The sequence below is a fragment of the Amphiura filiformis genome, chromosome 18 (genome assembly GCF_039555335.1).
Source record: "Amphiura filiformis chromosome 18, Afil_fr2py, whole genome shotgun sequence".
Classification (NCBI taxonomy): domain Eukaryota; kingdom Metazoa; phylum Echinodermata; class Ophiuroidea; order Amphilepidida; family Amphiuridae; genus Amphiura; species Amphiura filiformis.
In genome coordinates, this window is record NC_092645.1 from 53,578,417 (window position 1) to 53,595,014 (window position 16,598).

Below are 16,598 nucleotides of genomic sequence, written 5' to 3' on the forward strand. Positions count from 1 at the left end.
GTTTATATAATTGTTTATATATCCATACAATATATTTCTACTTCTAGATCAACATGTTTCACTTTTAAATTAGTTATTTTACTGATAGGTTTACATTGTAGTATTTAAAACTTTTAACATAGAATAACTTTATCATGATTACATTACCATTTATACAAGTTCTTTTATTTTTAGAAATTTATATTATTGATACAAATCTGTTGCCTCATACTATCATCACTACGAATATGCCTTTGTTTTTATTTTATTCCAGGGGTACCAGTAAACTTCATAATTGTACTTGAATAATTAGGCGTGTAGTGTACGCACCGTCAGTGAGCCATGTCAACACCTCCCTACGGGATCATATTAAAGAATTAAATTGAAATTGACATGAATTGACCAAAAATCAAAAGTTTTAATTTTAGCAGTGTTCTTCGGTAATATTTATAAATACGCACGTGACTCATGGGCACGACATACCAAGGCCAGCAAGCGTGATCAAATCCTTATGCATTGACCACTATACAGAAAAGATAGACAATTTTGCTGCACAGTAGTCTCACGTTGTTCCGCCTTTGCATCCAAATGTATAGAAAGACCAACAGCTATGTAGAAGGTCATTTCGAGACTAATAGCTGCTATGGCAGCGCGTAGGTGGTCACATGCGTATTTATAAAAGCGCATTTATAAATATAACCGAAGTACACTGTTTACCAAAAGTTCTTATTTTTGTCAACAAATTTTTATTACGGTTATTTAAATGTTTTCCTGCATCCTGTGTATTGCCAATATCATAATTCCAGTAACATAAGTCCAGTAATACTAGTTCCAATAACATATCTTAATCATCTACTACATGATACTCAGGCATTTTCATTAACATTATTACGTTATTATCATCTTTTATCAAGTTTTGACTCTGGTGTTTTTAACACATTGACATAACATTTTGACAATTTTACATAAAATGGCGTGAGCCGATCGGATCGACAGACAGCATCATCCCCAACTTTACTGAAAAATTGGTTTTAGAAGAGAGCGCATATTTTTATCATTTCCCAGTCAAATTTAACACCCGAGATATGTTTGTCTATGGTGTGAGCAAAACGTAGCGAACTGTGGTAACCACACCAAAAGTCTGTGTACTATCTAATTGATATAAATGTGGCATTGTTATACATGTTTTTGCCTCTAATATCAAAGCCGCTGGAGCACTACAACTCAACATTGGGAAACATCAGTTAAAACTTTAATCAATTAAAATCCAAAATTTCCAAACAGCATGCCGAAAGCCGAAAATTGCTTGATACCCCTCCTTCTTGCCGGGCAAAAATGCTTACCCCCTCCCGCTTGTTGTGCCAATTACCCCCTCCCCCTACAAAAAAACCCAATGATGGTGATTCAACTTAGTTCATGTATATATTATAATATGCTTTAAACCTTCATCTAAGCTACCGGTATAACATGACTAAGAACTCTCTTTCATATTAATTCATTCATTTTTAAACCTGGGACATTAAACCTGGGACAATCAATGCACAGAACTTATCATTTGTAGCACAAGGAGTGATCGAATTTAATGGATAGAATTACACCAATATTCGATGGGAGTTACATTATATAGGAGTTACATTTAATGTATATAATTACACCAATATTCCATTATATAGGAGTTACATTATATAGGAGTAACATTTCGTCGCCCGCAAGACATAGTGGCGTATCACGAAAATGGCCATTTTGAGAGAATCGCATCTGAAGTTTTTGCAACTTTTAACCGTTTGTCATACATTGCCTCGATTAAAATGTCCCCTTTTCTTGAATGGATATGGAAATATAAATATCTAAGTTACATTTAATGTATAAAATACATTGTTGTCATTCACCAATTAATTGTAATTAGTCATTAAACTTATACGTCAGTATGTCAAATTTTTTGAAAAATTATTCTCCATTCAAAATTGACATACGACAAGTGATACGCCAGTATGTCGAATAATAGTTGAATTCATATCCATATTGGCCACACAGCTGCGATATACCAAAATAGTGGTGTATGTCACATATTTGCGACATAGTGGCGTATGTCACTGATACGCCACTATGTCGCCCAAAACAAGGGGAATGTTGTACACAATAATTCCATTGAGTGAGATACGCCAAACCTAATTACTAAATTAGTGATAATACTTTATTAATTAATGACATGCATGTCTTGAAAGTTTGTCAGAATGTAGAGCTTTATACATAGATTATGAAACTGATCTTAACTCATTTTGTCAAAAATGGCTGATACGCCACTATGTCTTGGGGACGACGATTTAATGAATATAATACACCAATATTCCAGTATATAGAAGTTACATTATGTAGGAGTTACATTAAATGGATATAATTACACCAATATTCCATTATATAGGAGTTACATTTGTTGCAAAATTTATACTTGGCCCATAAATTACATAAATATTTTACCAAACAATCACCACCATTTTTCTACAGTTTGTAAGTTATCCCATTAATGCCAACGGATTTGTTATTTTTTTAGCTTAAAATGTCAGTACTTACTTTATCAATATTTAAATCAATCGTTTGAAATCATTCATGATTGACAGCACCTAAATTACAAGACAATAATGCTATCGTCAGTAGATAGCATCTGATTATAATTAAATCCTATTCAAACGGGTGCATAGCTGATAAGTTCTTAGGACCAGGTAATTTCATTGGATCGGTCCATTCGGTCGTCTGTTTGCTGAATTTATTTCCATACCGTAAATGGTTCGTAAGATGTTCACAGTTATTGGTAAAAAAGTTGTATGGTTTCCAAGTACCCTTGACATCCTTGACTCGTGTTTTTGTCTCGTCTACACTTGTGTTCGGGTGTTTCTTGTCGTCTGAGTTGTTGATTCTTGCTTTTGAAGTGCCGATTGTTTTGTACAAATCACTTTCTGTTATTTTCACTTTATCCGACTTCATTTTGCCGCCTGGGTTCTCGACAGTGGTGATATGGACGACTTTATCATTTCCAGTATACATTGCCCAGTGTTGATACTGTTTCGGGCCTATTAACCCGCGATCTATCTCAATTCGATCTCCATAAACTGGGGAAAACGTTGGGTCCTTCTTTGGATTTACGGTCCAAGGCGTAACTTCACCTAATGTGGAAGAGAAAGAAAATAAAAAGACACTAGTAATGAGAAGGAAGTAAGAAAGAAAGGTAGAAAAGGAAGGAGAGAAAAGCGAAGGGAGAGAGAAAAGAGAAGGCGAGTCCGGGAGCGAGAGAAAAGGAGAGGAAAAGACAAAAGAACGGAAAGTAAATGAAAAGCAAGAGATTGGAAGGAGAAAGGAAGCGAATATAAACAATCAAATGAGCGGAATAAGAAAATAAAGATAGAAAATGTTCATTTTCGCAGAAATGTCAGATATAAAAACCATTCTTTTTTTAAATTTTCATCAGCGTACTTTTGTTTACTATGCGTTTAAATTACCGTAAAAACTCGATAGTTAGCATATGTGCTTACTATCGAGCGCTTTTGAAAACATGAAATGGTACCGAAGTCCGGCGCTTTACCAACTAAGCTAATGAAATTGAGACACGCATTAGCAGGTTTACTTGTTTGTATTTAACTATATATGTGTATCGATGATTTGTTCAAAACCCTTTGCTCAAAACACTTTTAGATGTGTTTGGTAACTCAAACACAGAGACAAAAATAAAATAGTATTTTGTTTTAATGTTTTAATTGTTTTAAAATTATACTTAAGGTTTGTTTGCTGGCATTTCCTTTCGTAATTTGAACATGCTTTGATCTTGATATAAATAATATTAGAAATCAAGTGGAATATATTTAAACACAGCCAAATTAAAAAGTCGCCACTAGTTCCAATCTCATTTAATGAGAGTCTGATGAGTTTATGGCAAAATAATTTATATAATAACTTTCTATACACTTTCCGTCGAAGGTTGATACTTAATTTGATATCAAAAGCCAATGCATGGTTTCAGCTTATTATGTAGCCCGAAGCAACCCATACAGGAATCATTGTACACTTGCCTGCGCACAATTAAAAGAGCAGGGTATTTGATTTGCATTTTGACATACATGGGTAAACCGAAGAGGGTAAGCTTCTCTAATTCCAAGCTTCATGTCCGGTTTTGTGAGCAATAGTTCGTATAAATGAATCCAAATTAAGAGCTTTTGTAAACTAGCTTTCAAAAACTCTTGTGAACATTTAATATTATGAATGACAGTTGTGTTTTTCACTATGAATGATGTGCACTGAGCTATTAGTATTCGGCCTTAAACTTCAAGTTGAACTGTCAACAATTTCCAAATAGATGCAATTTTATATACATTTTATATTCATTCATACGTGCGGTACATACGTGCAGATTGTTCATTGAATTGTATGTAGATCTACCCGTATAATAAAAAGAGGTTGCAATTTGCCTCTTGGACCCGAATTCCCCAGCTAACGCACGAAGTTGAATTGAGCGTTTTGTACTGCCCATGGAGGTATATGCACACGTGACTATTTTCCCCCACGAAAAAGTATAATTTTGACAATACTGTCATTATAATAAGCAACCATAATATTTAGAAAGCGCTAAAATACACATGTTTTAAGGCGACATGTCAGCCCTGGCTTATAGTCAACATCATAAGCATGCTTAACTAAAGTAGACCATAGACCCATAGACCATAGATCGTTAAAAAGGTGTACTGAACTGAGAAGTATGCATCATCATGCGGTATGAACGCAAGCATGAACGGGCGTAAGGCACCAGAGACAAATTTGTTCGATCTTTGGATCGACCCTCGATGTTGCTTCGATGCTTGTTATTAATGAATCATCAACTAATTAATCAGAATTAACGCTAAATTTATATTGGTCAATATCACTACAGGCACAAATTACTATTTTATCACGATTAATATATAAAATATTAAAAGCATCGACAGTCAATCGAAAGATCGAACTTATTTGTTTCTATTGCCTAATGGGGCGCAGCGTATGATATATACATCGCAACCTCTTTATTTGCAATATAGTCTATTAATTCAAATCTTGGACCAGAAATCACTAATTGTCATTTGCAGCTTATTTCAACGTTCACAGTTTAGTTCAGAACTCGTGTCTTCTAAGCTCTAACTTACCTTTGTGGCCCAAATCCCCGGGCGTTGGTTTCTTTGATCCGGCCGTTGTTTGCTTTGCCCCGACCGTTGTTTTCTTTGCCGAAGTCGCCATAATTCTATAAATAGCATAAACGAAAAAAAAAAAAAAAAATCATTTAGCGGATTTTAAATGCCTAAAACGGGGGGCGCAAGAGGGTAATTCCATATTGACCGAACTTCTGTCAGAGCAAAGTATTCTAGCCACTTTGCTTGTCCCTAAAAATACTGGCATTAAAAAGTGTAGGTCCATGGGCCAGATTGCATAAAAGGTGGTTTACTACCAAAAGGGTGAAAATCTAGCGATGCTTTGTAGGTACATGTAGGTATGAAATTCCATGTTAGAAAAAAGGCTTTGTTATTTGGCCCGGTGGGGTCACTCAACTTGCAATACTGACCGCACGATCGTTACCAAAATCAAGGAAAAAGGGGTCATTTTTAGGGCATGTCCGCGGACAAAATTGTCCGTGAAATTGGAAAAATAGGGGTGTTTTATTGCACAATTAATGTCTGCGAAATTGAAAAAAGGGGTTCTTATTAGGGACGCACCATTTGATACTCAGGGGAGTAGGAAGTTTTTCAAAAAAAAAAAACTTCCCCCACTACATGAGCAAAAAAAAATCTTTCCCCACCAACACTAAAAAAAAAAAAAAAAACCTTCCCCACCTAACTGTGTATAAATGCATGAAATTAAAAAAAAAAAAATTGCCGCCTTTGGCGGCAAAAAAAAAACACTTCGCCACCTTTGGCGGCGAAAAACAAAATTTCTTCCCCCGACCCCAACTTCCTACCTCCCCCCCTGAGTATCTAATGGTGCGTCCCTTATTTTCTCCTGAACACTACTGATAACCTATATTGTAAAATCTTTGCTGGAAGATCTTTTTCATTTTCTCTGATGTATTTTAGGATTATTCCCACTTGGTCCAATCCCATTTACCAATAACATCAGGACATTCATAGGGCATACAATTTTTATTTTTTTAGAATTGGGCCAAGCCAAAAACCGCGCCGAATTGTTGTAATTGGCTGAGGGACAGCTGGGATCACTGAGTTAATACAATAAGAATAAATATGCCAATTAGAAACACTGTCTGCATTTTATGAACTGAATTATATAGAACAAATGTTTTTGGTGAGGAGTATAATTAATTTACTATTCATCCATTTACTATCCAAAATCACCATACCTACAAATCAGTATAATGAGACCTTCCAAAATAATGGTAACCAACTTCTACCGGATTATTTTTAAAGTGTTGAGAAAAACCTTCCAATGTCAATAAAATTTCTGGTAAAAATCCCGTTAGGTCTCAGTCTTTCATGACTTTCTTTGAAAGTGGATATTTTTTCAAAGTAACAAAAACTGGGTGTCTAAGAATGTTTAATTGGACAGACAGTAGGTTTGTTGGTGCCCTAGTCAAAAGGCAAGGACACAGCCTGGCATGTAGGCCTGATAATAGGACAACTTGATACTTATTCAAAATTGGAAGAATCTGTTTATTGAATATTATTGAAAAAACGAGTGAAATTTACCTTGATTATTATCATATTATTAATGCCGGCAGCTTCGCGTGTAATGTCGGAAGTTTCGCGCGCTACAGGCGCAATTTGTTCAGCATAATTCATAGAAGCAGAATTAGCTGGACGTAACATTGCTGAGGGGAGATACCAGGACAAAATTAACCAAAAGCTGTTATGTACATCTTTCTTTGGCCTGGTTTTAGGCCACAATAGTAATAATAATTGTCCTCGTTTGGCTCATTTTAGCATTAAAATTGCACATTGTTGCATTTGTCCCGGTAAAGCAATTATTAGTAGTGGATTAGCGGGATGATTTGATAATTTTGTCCTCTCCCTGGCAGGCCCATTCTCAGATAAAGCGTCCAAGTTTGGGCTCAGGAATTGCAAAATGCCAACCACGAAGAATTCGTGAAAATCATTCAGAATCGTAAACTTTAATAGTTTCAGAACACAAAACAATGCATGGGTGATTTTTCAACAATACTTCATTTTTGAGCAATATTACTTGTACGCATTGGGGGTAACGTATCAGTGGTAACGTATCTGTGAAGCCCTTTCCCACTTTTGTCCTAATCGTGCAAGTGTAAAACTTACCGACTTAATACCCATACTTGATCAGTCATCACCCAATGGACTAAAGTCTGGTATGGTATTTGGCTTCATTTATCACAGCGTTACTTACATTACTTCCGAGGGGAGTAGAATTTAGGTGAACGCATGAACGTAACGTCAGGATTTTTTGCCATTAATAGACCTGATTTTTTACTTTGAAACCATTGTGTTATGTACCACATATATAATATAACTATAGAGCCTGCTTGATCCATAACATATGGGAACATTCATATAGCCAGTTATTTTGACAGATTGTTATTCATTAGAAATATGGTAACGTATCTGTGAACAATTTTGGCGACATAGTCTCAAAGACCTGTTGGAAAAATTTAATAACTTGCGTTGTGATGTTTTATACTTTATAATTAGGGCATGATACCACTAATGAAAAGTACCTATATTCCATTATTATGCGCGCATGTTTAATGAACAGGGACACATTATACGGAACGTACCTTGGCTGGCGACATGGAGGAAAACAATGGACATGCATAATCAGCTTTATTGTTTTATACTTTCTAGGCATGTTACAACCTCCAGCCCCACACATTTTAGAAAGCAACTCCTAAGTATTAGTTATATTAATAAAAGTCATTTCTTTCTGACGAAACAAGTCTGAATACGACTTGACACTATGGGCGACACAGATTTGGCTTTTGGACACTTTATCGGATAATGTGCCCCCAACCTGGCTGGTCCGCTATATGCCTCCTATGTTTGATAGATGTCTATACGTGAGGTCACATATGTGTCTTCAAAATGAATGACCCCCCGTAGTACGACCCTAGAGAGAATAAAAGTTACAATACCATATTCAATTAATTTTGTGAAAAGTGTTCAAACCCTTATTTTGCAGCATTACCATGTTTAGGCCTACTTGGCAAGTCTAAGCTCGGGAGGTTAAGCATTCATGCTATGTGCTTAGAGAAAGTATTGGGATTGAACTATGTTTCATCTGGCAAAACAAGATAATATTTTTGGAATAAGTTCACATAATTTGTTGCCAGTCTTTATTGCAGATATGCCTTTATTGCACTCCCTGTACTTCATGAAAGACCTTGATGTCAATTCCCGTGGTTTTCAAGCTTCCCCTGTACTTTCTCTGTCATCCTACACACTTCTTGTTTGTGGCAACTTTACTTCCAGATCCAGGGTTTAAGCTCCTGAAACTCCTGAATTGTTCCGCAACCAGGAAATAAATTCACCAACGCTTTCCACCCTCTGGTATTCTCTATTCAAAACTTGACAAACATGGTAAAATAATTAAGCTCCTGATTTGTTCCGCAACCAGGAAACAAATGACACCAACGCTTTCCTCCCTCTAGAATTTTCTATTCAAAACTTGACAAACATGGGAATAGGTATCAATGTCTTTACTTTCTCTTTCATCTTACACACTTCTTCATTTTAAAACTATCCTAAGATATTATCCTGGTCATAAAGGACTTATGACATTTTGCTATATCGCAGATCTCTATGTTATTATATGAATGTTATTATGTCTGTGACTGTGATGGTTGAAATATAATTACATTGGATTGTTCCAATTGCCGTGACGAGTGAAACGGGACCATACATCTCCACTGATTAATTATCATTACTAATTGTGAACAATTTTACCAACTGATTGACCGGTCGTTTCATTTAATTTTAGGCTACTCAGCAAACACAAAATTGTTTTAAAAACGTTTTAAACATGTTATACTTTGGGTTTTGGTTTAGATAAAAACATAATGTCGGGTTATATTAATGTCATGGAAACGTACGTTTTAAAAAATGTTTTGTATGAAAACACACTTAAAGAATATTTGCAGTAGGTTATCAACAAATGTTTTTGAATATTATGAAAACGTTTTATATCCTCTATACGTCCTTTATATAACCCGACATTTAAATGTTTTCTGGTAACCTTTTCTAGAAAATATACTCTGGATATTGCATTTAAGTTTAAAACTCTGATTTAATTAATTTGTGCACAATTGATAGATTTTCGTAACTGATCTTTTCAGTCACCCTACTCCCTCTGTTTGTTAGCTTCCCAAGTGGTCCACTTGCCCATTGTGCATACTCTGGATATTGCATTTGAGTTTAAAACTCTGATTTAATTAATTTGTGCACAATTGATAGATTTTCGTAACTGATCTTTTCAGCCACCCTACTCCCTCTGTTTGTTAGTTTCCCAAGTGGTCCACTTGCCCATTGTGCATACTCTGGATATTGCATTTGAGTTTAAAACTCTGATTTAATTAATTTGTGCACAATTGATAGATTTTCGTAACTGATCTTTTCAGTCACCCTACTCCCTCTGTTTGTTTAGCTTCCCAAGTGGTTCACTTGCCCATTGTGCATACTCTGGATATTGCATTTGAGTTTAAAACTCTGATTTAATTAATTTGTGCACAATTGATAGATTTTCGTAACTGATCTTTTCAGTCACCCTACTCCCTCTGTTTGTTAGCTTCCCAAGTGGTCCACTTGCCCAATGTGCATACTCTGGATATTGCATTTGAGTTTAAAACTCTGATTTAATTAACTTGTGCACAATTGATAGATTTTCGTAACTGATCTTTTCAGTCATCCTACTCCCTCTGTTTGTTAGCTTCCCAAGTGGTCCACTTGCCCAATGTGCATACTCTGGATATTGCATTTAAGCTTAAGACTCTGATTTAATTAATTTGTGCACAATTGATAGATTTTCGTAACTGATCTTTTCAGTCACCCTACTCCCTCTGTTTGTTAGCTTCCCAAGTGGACTACTGACTTTGGATTGCGGTTAACATTTTTAACACGGGACTCTATGGAGAGTTAGGCCAATTTCTGGCCTAACTAAAATTGGTCATGATGTAATGCATCTTTAAATGAATCTGGCTTGTGATTGGTCGCCCAAATCTCGTTATTGTTTAAATCCTCCCGACACGTACCATTACCATTAACTATACATGGTACACATCTATCTATGGAATGCGGCGCTTTTGTGCTGGCGCGAAAGTTGGTGGATGAACGTACGCATCTAGCGCGTATTGTATCACCATGCTTAGTCTTGTGGTTAGATTTGATTGATAAACAAGTATGATTGACAGTGTGTTTTAGAGAACAAAGTCCCGGGTAAAGTTCTGCTTAAAAGTGAAAGTCCATAGTCGGATTTTTAACTCGTAATAAACTGGCAGATTCTAATATTAGAATTGTTCAGTATTGAAGTGCCATTATAGTTATACCATTATGATATGTTGCATTCAATAATATAAGCCTACGTATACTTTACTTTTACTGTCACAAATATAATTATTATATAAACTTTTTCATAACCATTTTATACTAGTATTTTGATGTAATAAATATCAGTATAATTTCGAGTTCAACTGAATGCGTTCATCATGATTAATAACATATTTTTATTTATCAAAAATCGACTATAGCATAGTCTACTTAAATAGTTGCATGTACTTGTACTTCTTGCCAAACACCTATTCTTGAAATTGTAATTATTACTTCATCGTTTATCCAGAATAATTAGCACATGGTGCACATCGGCATGTCCCGTGATCCCGTGGCCAGATAAAAAAATCACAGGAATAAATTTGGTTTAATACTTTGTACTCATCCCGTGATCAATATTGTTCTCGGTTCTGATTTATATCCAAGGGGTACTACTTTATGGCACGCCACAGGCTGCATATTGCATCGAGTCGCAAAGAACACATCGAGTTTAAAGAAAACGCATCGAGTTTAAAGAAAACGCATCGAGTTTAAAAAAAACCGCATCGAGTTTAAAAAACACACATCGAGTTTAAAAAACGTACATCGAGTTTAAACAACGTACGTCGAGTTTTAAAACCACATGTCGAGTTTAAAAAACGCACGTCGAGTTTAAAAAACACACGTCCAGTTAAAAAAAAAAAACATGTCGAGTTTTGAGGAAAAGAAATCGCATCGAGAAGCGCCACCTAGAGTTTAATATTGATAACGGTCAACTGACATGTTTGGTGTTATTACAGACCGGGGCGTTTTGGAACTTTTATTTTGATTAACATGATACTACCAGCCCGGACTACCAGGGTTCTTTCTATCACATCCGCGATATATCTTAGTATATAGGAGGCTTCTTTTACAAACGACATGAGAGTACAGAAGATTTAACCCCTTATTATCATTATTGTATCCCGGTGGTATACTCTCGGGGTATACTGAAGGAAAAAAGTGATCTAAGGGACCATGATTCGTAAAATTATAACCAAAAATAGCAATTATCGTCATGCACTATTTATATCATCCATTTGTGGAAATATTTAAAAGAGGAATAGGAGCCTACATGTACTAGATTCCTTTAATTATACTTCAACATTCAACACCAACCTACTGACACGTCTACGGCCTTGACCGTAATAATACACCAATATACAAGTGACCATATCCCTGCATAGACTCTGTGTTCAGAGCATGATAGTCTATAACCATCATATCGCATCGTTGCAGTGATATGAAACCGTACACATGTTGACTGAGCCACTGACTGTTGCAATTTTAATGTTTCCCCGAATTCCGAAATGTCACTACAACCTGTAAATAACACCAAACATGTCAGTTGACCACTATACAACAATGTCAAGAATATTTCCTCTATGATCCCCTCTATTAGCCCGTAGTCTAGCAGAAACTCTAGGTGGCGCTTCTCGATGCGATTTCTTTTCCCTCAAAACTCGACGTGTTTTTTTTTTTTTTTTGGTTTTTTTAACTGGACGTGTGTTTTTTAAACTCGACGTGCGTTTTTAAACTCGACATGTGGTTTTAAAACTCGACGTACGTTGTTTAAACTCGATGTACGTTTTTTAAACTCGATGTGTGTTTTTTAAATTCGATGCGGTTTTTTTTAAACTCGATGCGTTTTCTTTAAACTCGATGCGTTTTCTTTAATCTCGATGTGTTCTTTGCGACTCGATGCAATATGCAGCCTGTGGCGTGCCATACTACTTGAATTCTGTGATGCCCTTGTTAATTACTGAAAAAAAAACCATTCATAGGCCTAAAAATGCCTTCCTTGAAATGTTGAAATAGGGTAAAAATTGCAAATGTGTCCTCGGAATCTAAAAAATAGGGGTGTTTCAGAGTACCATTTTGTCCTTGTTTTGGAGTAAAAAAGGGGGTAAAATTTCATGATTTGTCCTTGAAATCGACTGCAAAAGGGGGTAATTTGTACTTGTGGTAACGGTCCTATGCGTCCCCCCTGCCAGGGAGTGACCCCACCGGGTTATTTGGTTAATCCAAAAGGATTAAGGCATAAATCCACAACGGGACCCCACAGCGGGACCCACGCCGTTAGACGCTCTGCTAGCTACTTTCGCTCCGCTTTATCGGTTACTGGCATTTTTCACCCCCCCCTTGCAGTTCTGGGTCCGCCGTCGCCCCTGCAAGGTATAAACTAAAAGTATCTGATAAAACCATGGATGACAGCAAAGAGTTTTCCCATACCATGTCACACATATAACATGAAAAATTACGTTTTCTTACCTGCTCCAATTGTTTCAGCAAAAACTCTTCTGATGACTATACTGCACAAAAGGTAAGCTTCTGTGGTGATCCAAATGAAAGTGGTATGCTTACAGCTAGCGACTCTTTACTTTGTTAAAGCTCTATACAAATTGTCTTGGAAAGTAAATTATGTTCCAAAATTGAAGTAAAACCAGTTCCAGTTGTAATTACTGAACCGTGGTTGGAAAAATTACTGCTATAACTTGCAGGCTGGTGAAAATCAAAACGACTTCAACTGAAAATGTCTGTATCAAGATTGTATTTATATATACACCATACAAACGGGCAGGCGAATAAAGGGATATGGTAGGTCGGTAAGTTATATCAATTAGGGCCTATATTACCAAATATGTTTATGATGTGCACATGCATGCGCAAATAGACATTTCAATTAACCAATCATATCAAACATGTTGTTTTTTTCACTAATGTGGCCATATTTGGTGTTAAAAGTTGCACCAGATGCAGAACATCAGTTGAGCATCACATGCAACGAGTGGAAAACCCCAGCCCAGGGTATTTTGTGTTATTTTATATTGTTTGATTCCAAGTAAAAGTTGCTATTGTTTTTATTGTTTCGCAATGAAAAGACAATACACTGTTCATGGTTCAAAATGTCCTATCAGATGAAACAGCCGAAAGTTATTTAGATTAAGGAAGCTTTCAACCAATTGACTCATCCATTCAACTTTAAAAAAATTTCTATCAAAATTTAGTTTTTATTAGAATAAAAACAACTTGGTGTATAGATTCAACAAGCTAGGTTCTTTCTCTCATTTTTATGTAGTTTGAATCCAATCAAAAGATGCTATTGTATTCTGTTTGGAAACGAAATATAATGTACTAAGAAACTAGAGAAATATAGTTTCGATTAGAACAAACTGAAAGCAACATTGTATCCTCGTTCAGTTTTGAGCCAAACAAGTGCGGTAAAGCAAAGAAAATTTTTATTTCATTCCAGCTGCTATCATCGCCAATGCGTAGGTCATTCATGAGGTCGGTCTTATGAACATTCTGTAGATTCGGGCGTGGACGTATAAATTAGGCGTATACCATAAAGAATGTACATCAATTTATACGCCATGATTGCAAGACATTTCAGCGATATGCAAGTTCGACTAACCGGTCGTATGAATTAAACGAGATACTCCCAGCAAACACAAGGCGTGGACGTATAAATTAGGCGTATACCATAAAGAATGTACATCAATTTATACGCCATGATTGCAAGACATTTCAGCGATATGTAAGTTCGACTAACCGGTCGTATGAATTAAACGAGATACTCCCAGCAAACACACACATGTTTTAAACCGTTATAAACGTGTTATAAACACGTTTTTAATTTGGTCAAAGCGTTTTCATAACATTTTATATGTTATATGAAGCTCATGAAAATATTTTTAAAATATTTTATATGAAAACATACTATAACAACATTTTTAAAACACACTACAAAAATATTTTCAAAATGTTTCCAAAATGTTATTGTAAAATATATTTGCAAACATGTTTTGCCAAATATTTTCTTAACCCTTAAATAACATGTTAGAATATTTGCAGTCAGTTTTTGAATGTTATGAATTCGTTTTGCCCTTCATATATCCTGATATTTAACAGTGTTTTAACGTATTCTGACAACCTTTTCTAACCATTTGCAAATGATGTCGAAAATGTTCTGTGTCTGATGGGTACATACACTTTAAGTATATATCATTAGATTTATAAAGTTTACTTTGAGGACTGTTGAATATCAAAAATATTAATTTTTAATCATTTGCCATAAAATGAGAATTCAAAAAAATCAAAATTATTTGATATCAGAACATTCTTCGTATTCAGAATGCAATTCGATATGTCTGATGTGCTCTCATGTCCCACAAAAAATACTGTTGCTATCTGAGCCCTTAAATACGTCAAATTTCAACTGTACTAAAATGATTCCATGATGCATTACGTGCGTTGAAACTCAAATATCGCTTAAATCACTGTATATAGCAGCCTTAAGGGATCTGGAATGAGCGTTTTGAGCGTTTCGACAGTATTTTTGTGGGACATGAGAGCACCTCAGACCTATCGAATTGCATTCTGAATACGAAACATGTATTTTTGATATCAAATAATTTTCATTTTATGAAATTTACGATATTATACAAATTTTATGACAAATTAATAAAATTTGATATTTTTCACATTTTGATATATAACAGTCCTCGAAGTAAATTTTATAAATTTAATGATATATTCTTAAAGTGTATGTAGCTGGGAGGAAAAGCCGACGATCAATTGAAAATTTTGACCTTTCATATTGAAGATATGGATTTTCTTCCCCAAAAGACACGTTAAGTATAAATCATCAGATTTATAAAGTTTACTTCGAGTACTGTTAAATATCAACAATATCAATTTTTAATGATTTGCCATAAAATGTGTATTACATTGCGAATTTCAAAAATGAAAATTATTTGATATCAGAAGGACATTCTTCGTATTCAGAATGCAATTCGATATGTCTGATGTGCTCTAATGTCCCACAATAAATACTGTCCAAACGTTCATACCCCTTCCCTTAACGCGGCTGTGTACTCAAGACGTTGTTTCTTTCGCAAAATTGAGCTTTTTTGATATTTGTTACTTTGTTATGTTTTTTATAAATACAAGGAAAGAAAATCCAGATTTATAAACTCCAACTGCGCTATTTTATGGATTTTATTTCACTATTTCATTCGTGTTTGCAATTTTAAAGAGAGAAAACCTTTGTTGTATCAGCGGGGTGACACGCGCGCAACAACGCATCGCGCTGCGTATCGCGCAATTTGTTAACGCACAGATACGCTACGTATACGCGACGCTTATCTGCATGCGTGGCGCATCCTTTGGAAACACTAATTTCAAGTGGTCAAATGGCTCCGTTTTAGCTGATAAAATGTGGGTTTTTTCAAGTTCTTTTCCTCGATTTGAATATCAAGTTATGAATGAATTTCGCTCAAACTTCTCAACGGGCTGTGGATTTACCCGATGTTCACATAATATAAGGTAGAAAAACGAAAACTGCCGCATTCTCCTGTGAGATTCGATGAAAGGGCAAAATGTGACCACTTTAAACTTTAACGGCCATTATTTCAATGTTCATTTTCTCGGTAAAATGACGATTTAGGTACACGATAACTCAATAAATACAGCATCTATAGGTAAGCAAATATGATCATCGTAAAAAGCATGATCGACTCAAGAAACGGTTTTCTCATTTTTTATATTTTGGTCTATTTCCGATTTTAGGCATCATTTTGTGCAAATAGGCGTTTGTGAATTTTAAAAAGTTCAATTTGATGCCTTATATGGTCAATATCTCAAAAACTAAGGCCAATATCAAAAAATAAAAAAACCGTTTTTGGAATGGAGCCTCAAGATTGAGCTAAAAACAAAATAAAATATTTTGGAAAGAGTGTTTTTTGTTATGATGTACCTAACAAATATTGCCAAAAACTCACTTTTTGTGATTTTCTTCAAAATTGTTGTTTTTACCCCAAATCTGTATTTATATTAAGATTTATTGATGTCTTGCCTTCATAAAAATGTATACTTTTATATGTTTTGCACGAATAATTACAAAGTTATTGCACTTTTACTACATGCATGTCTGGGAGTACACAGCCACCTTAAAGGAATCAAAATATAAACTCTTAGCTTCTACAGGTTTCAGTCATATAATTTATCTTTTTAATAATACGTGATTTTGCATAATTTATAATATAAAACATATATTCCAAAAACTTG

General features: G+C 35.2%; 1 long non-coding RNA gene across 1 annotated transcript; it reads right to left on the reverse strand.

Moving 5' to 3' along the window:
* Positions 1 to 1,367: 1,367 nt before the first annotated feature.
* On the reverse strand, positions 1,368 to 13,058 carry LOC140138812 (uncharacterized). The gene is made up of 3 exons (XR_011857067.1): positions 12,801 to 13,058; positions 5,145 to 5,239; positions 1,368 to 3,140 (listed from the first exon to the last, which is right to left on the reverse strand). It is a non-coding gene; the product is annotated as an uncharacterized lncRNA (long non-coding RNA).
* Between the last annotated feature and the right edge of the window lie 3,540 nt (positions 13,059 to 16,598).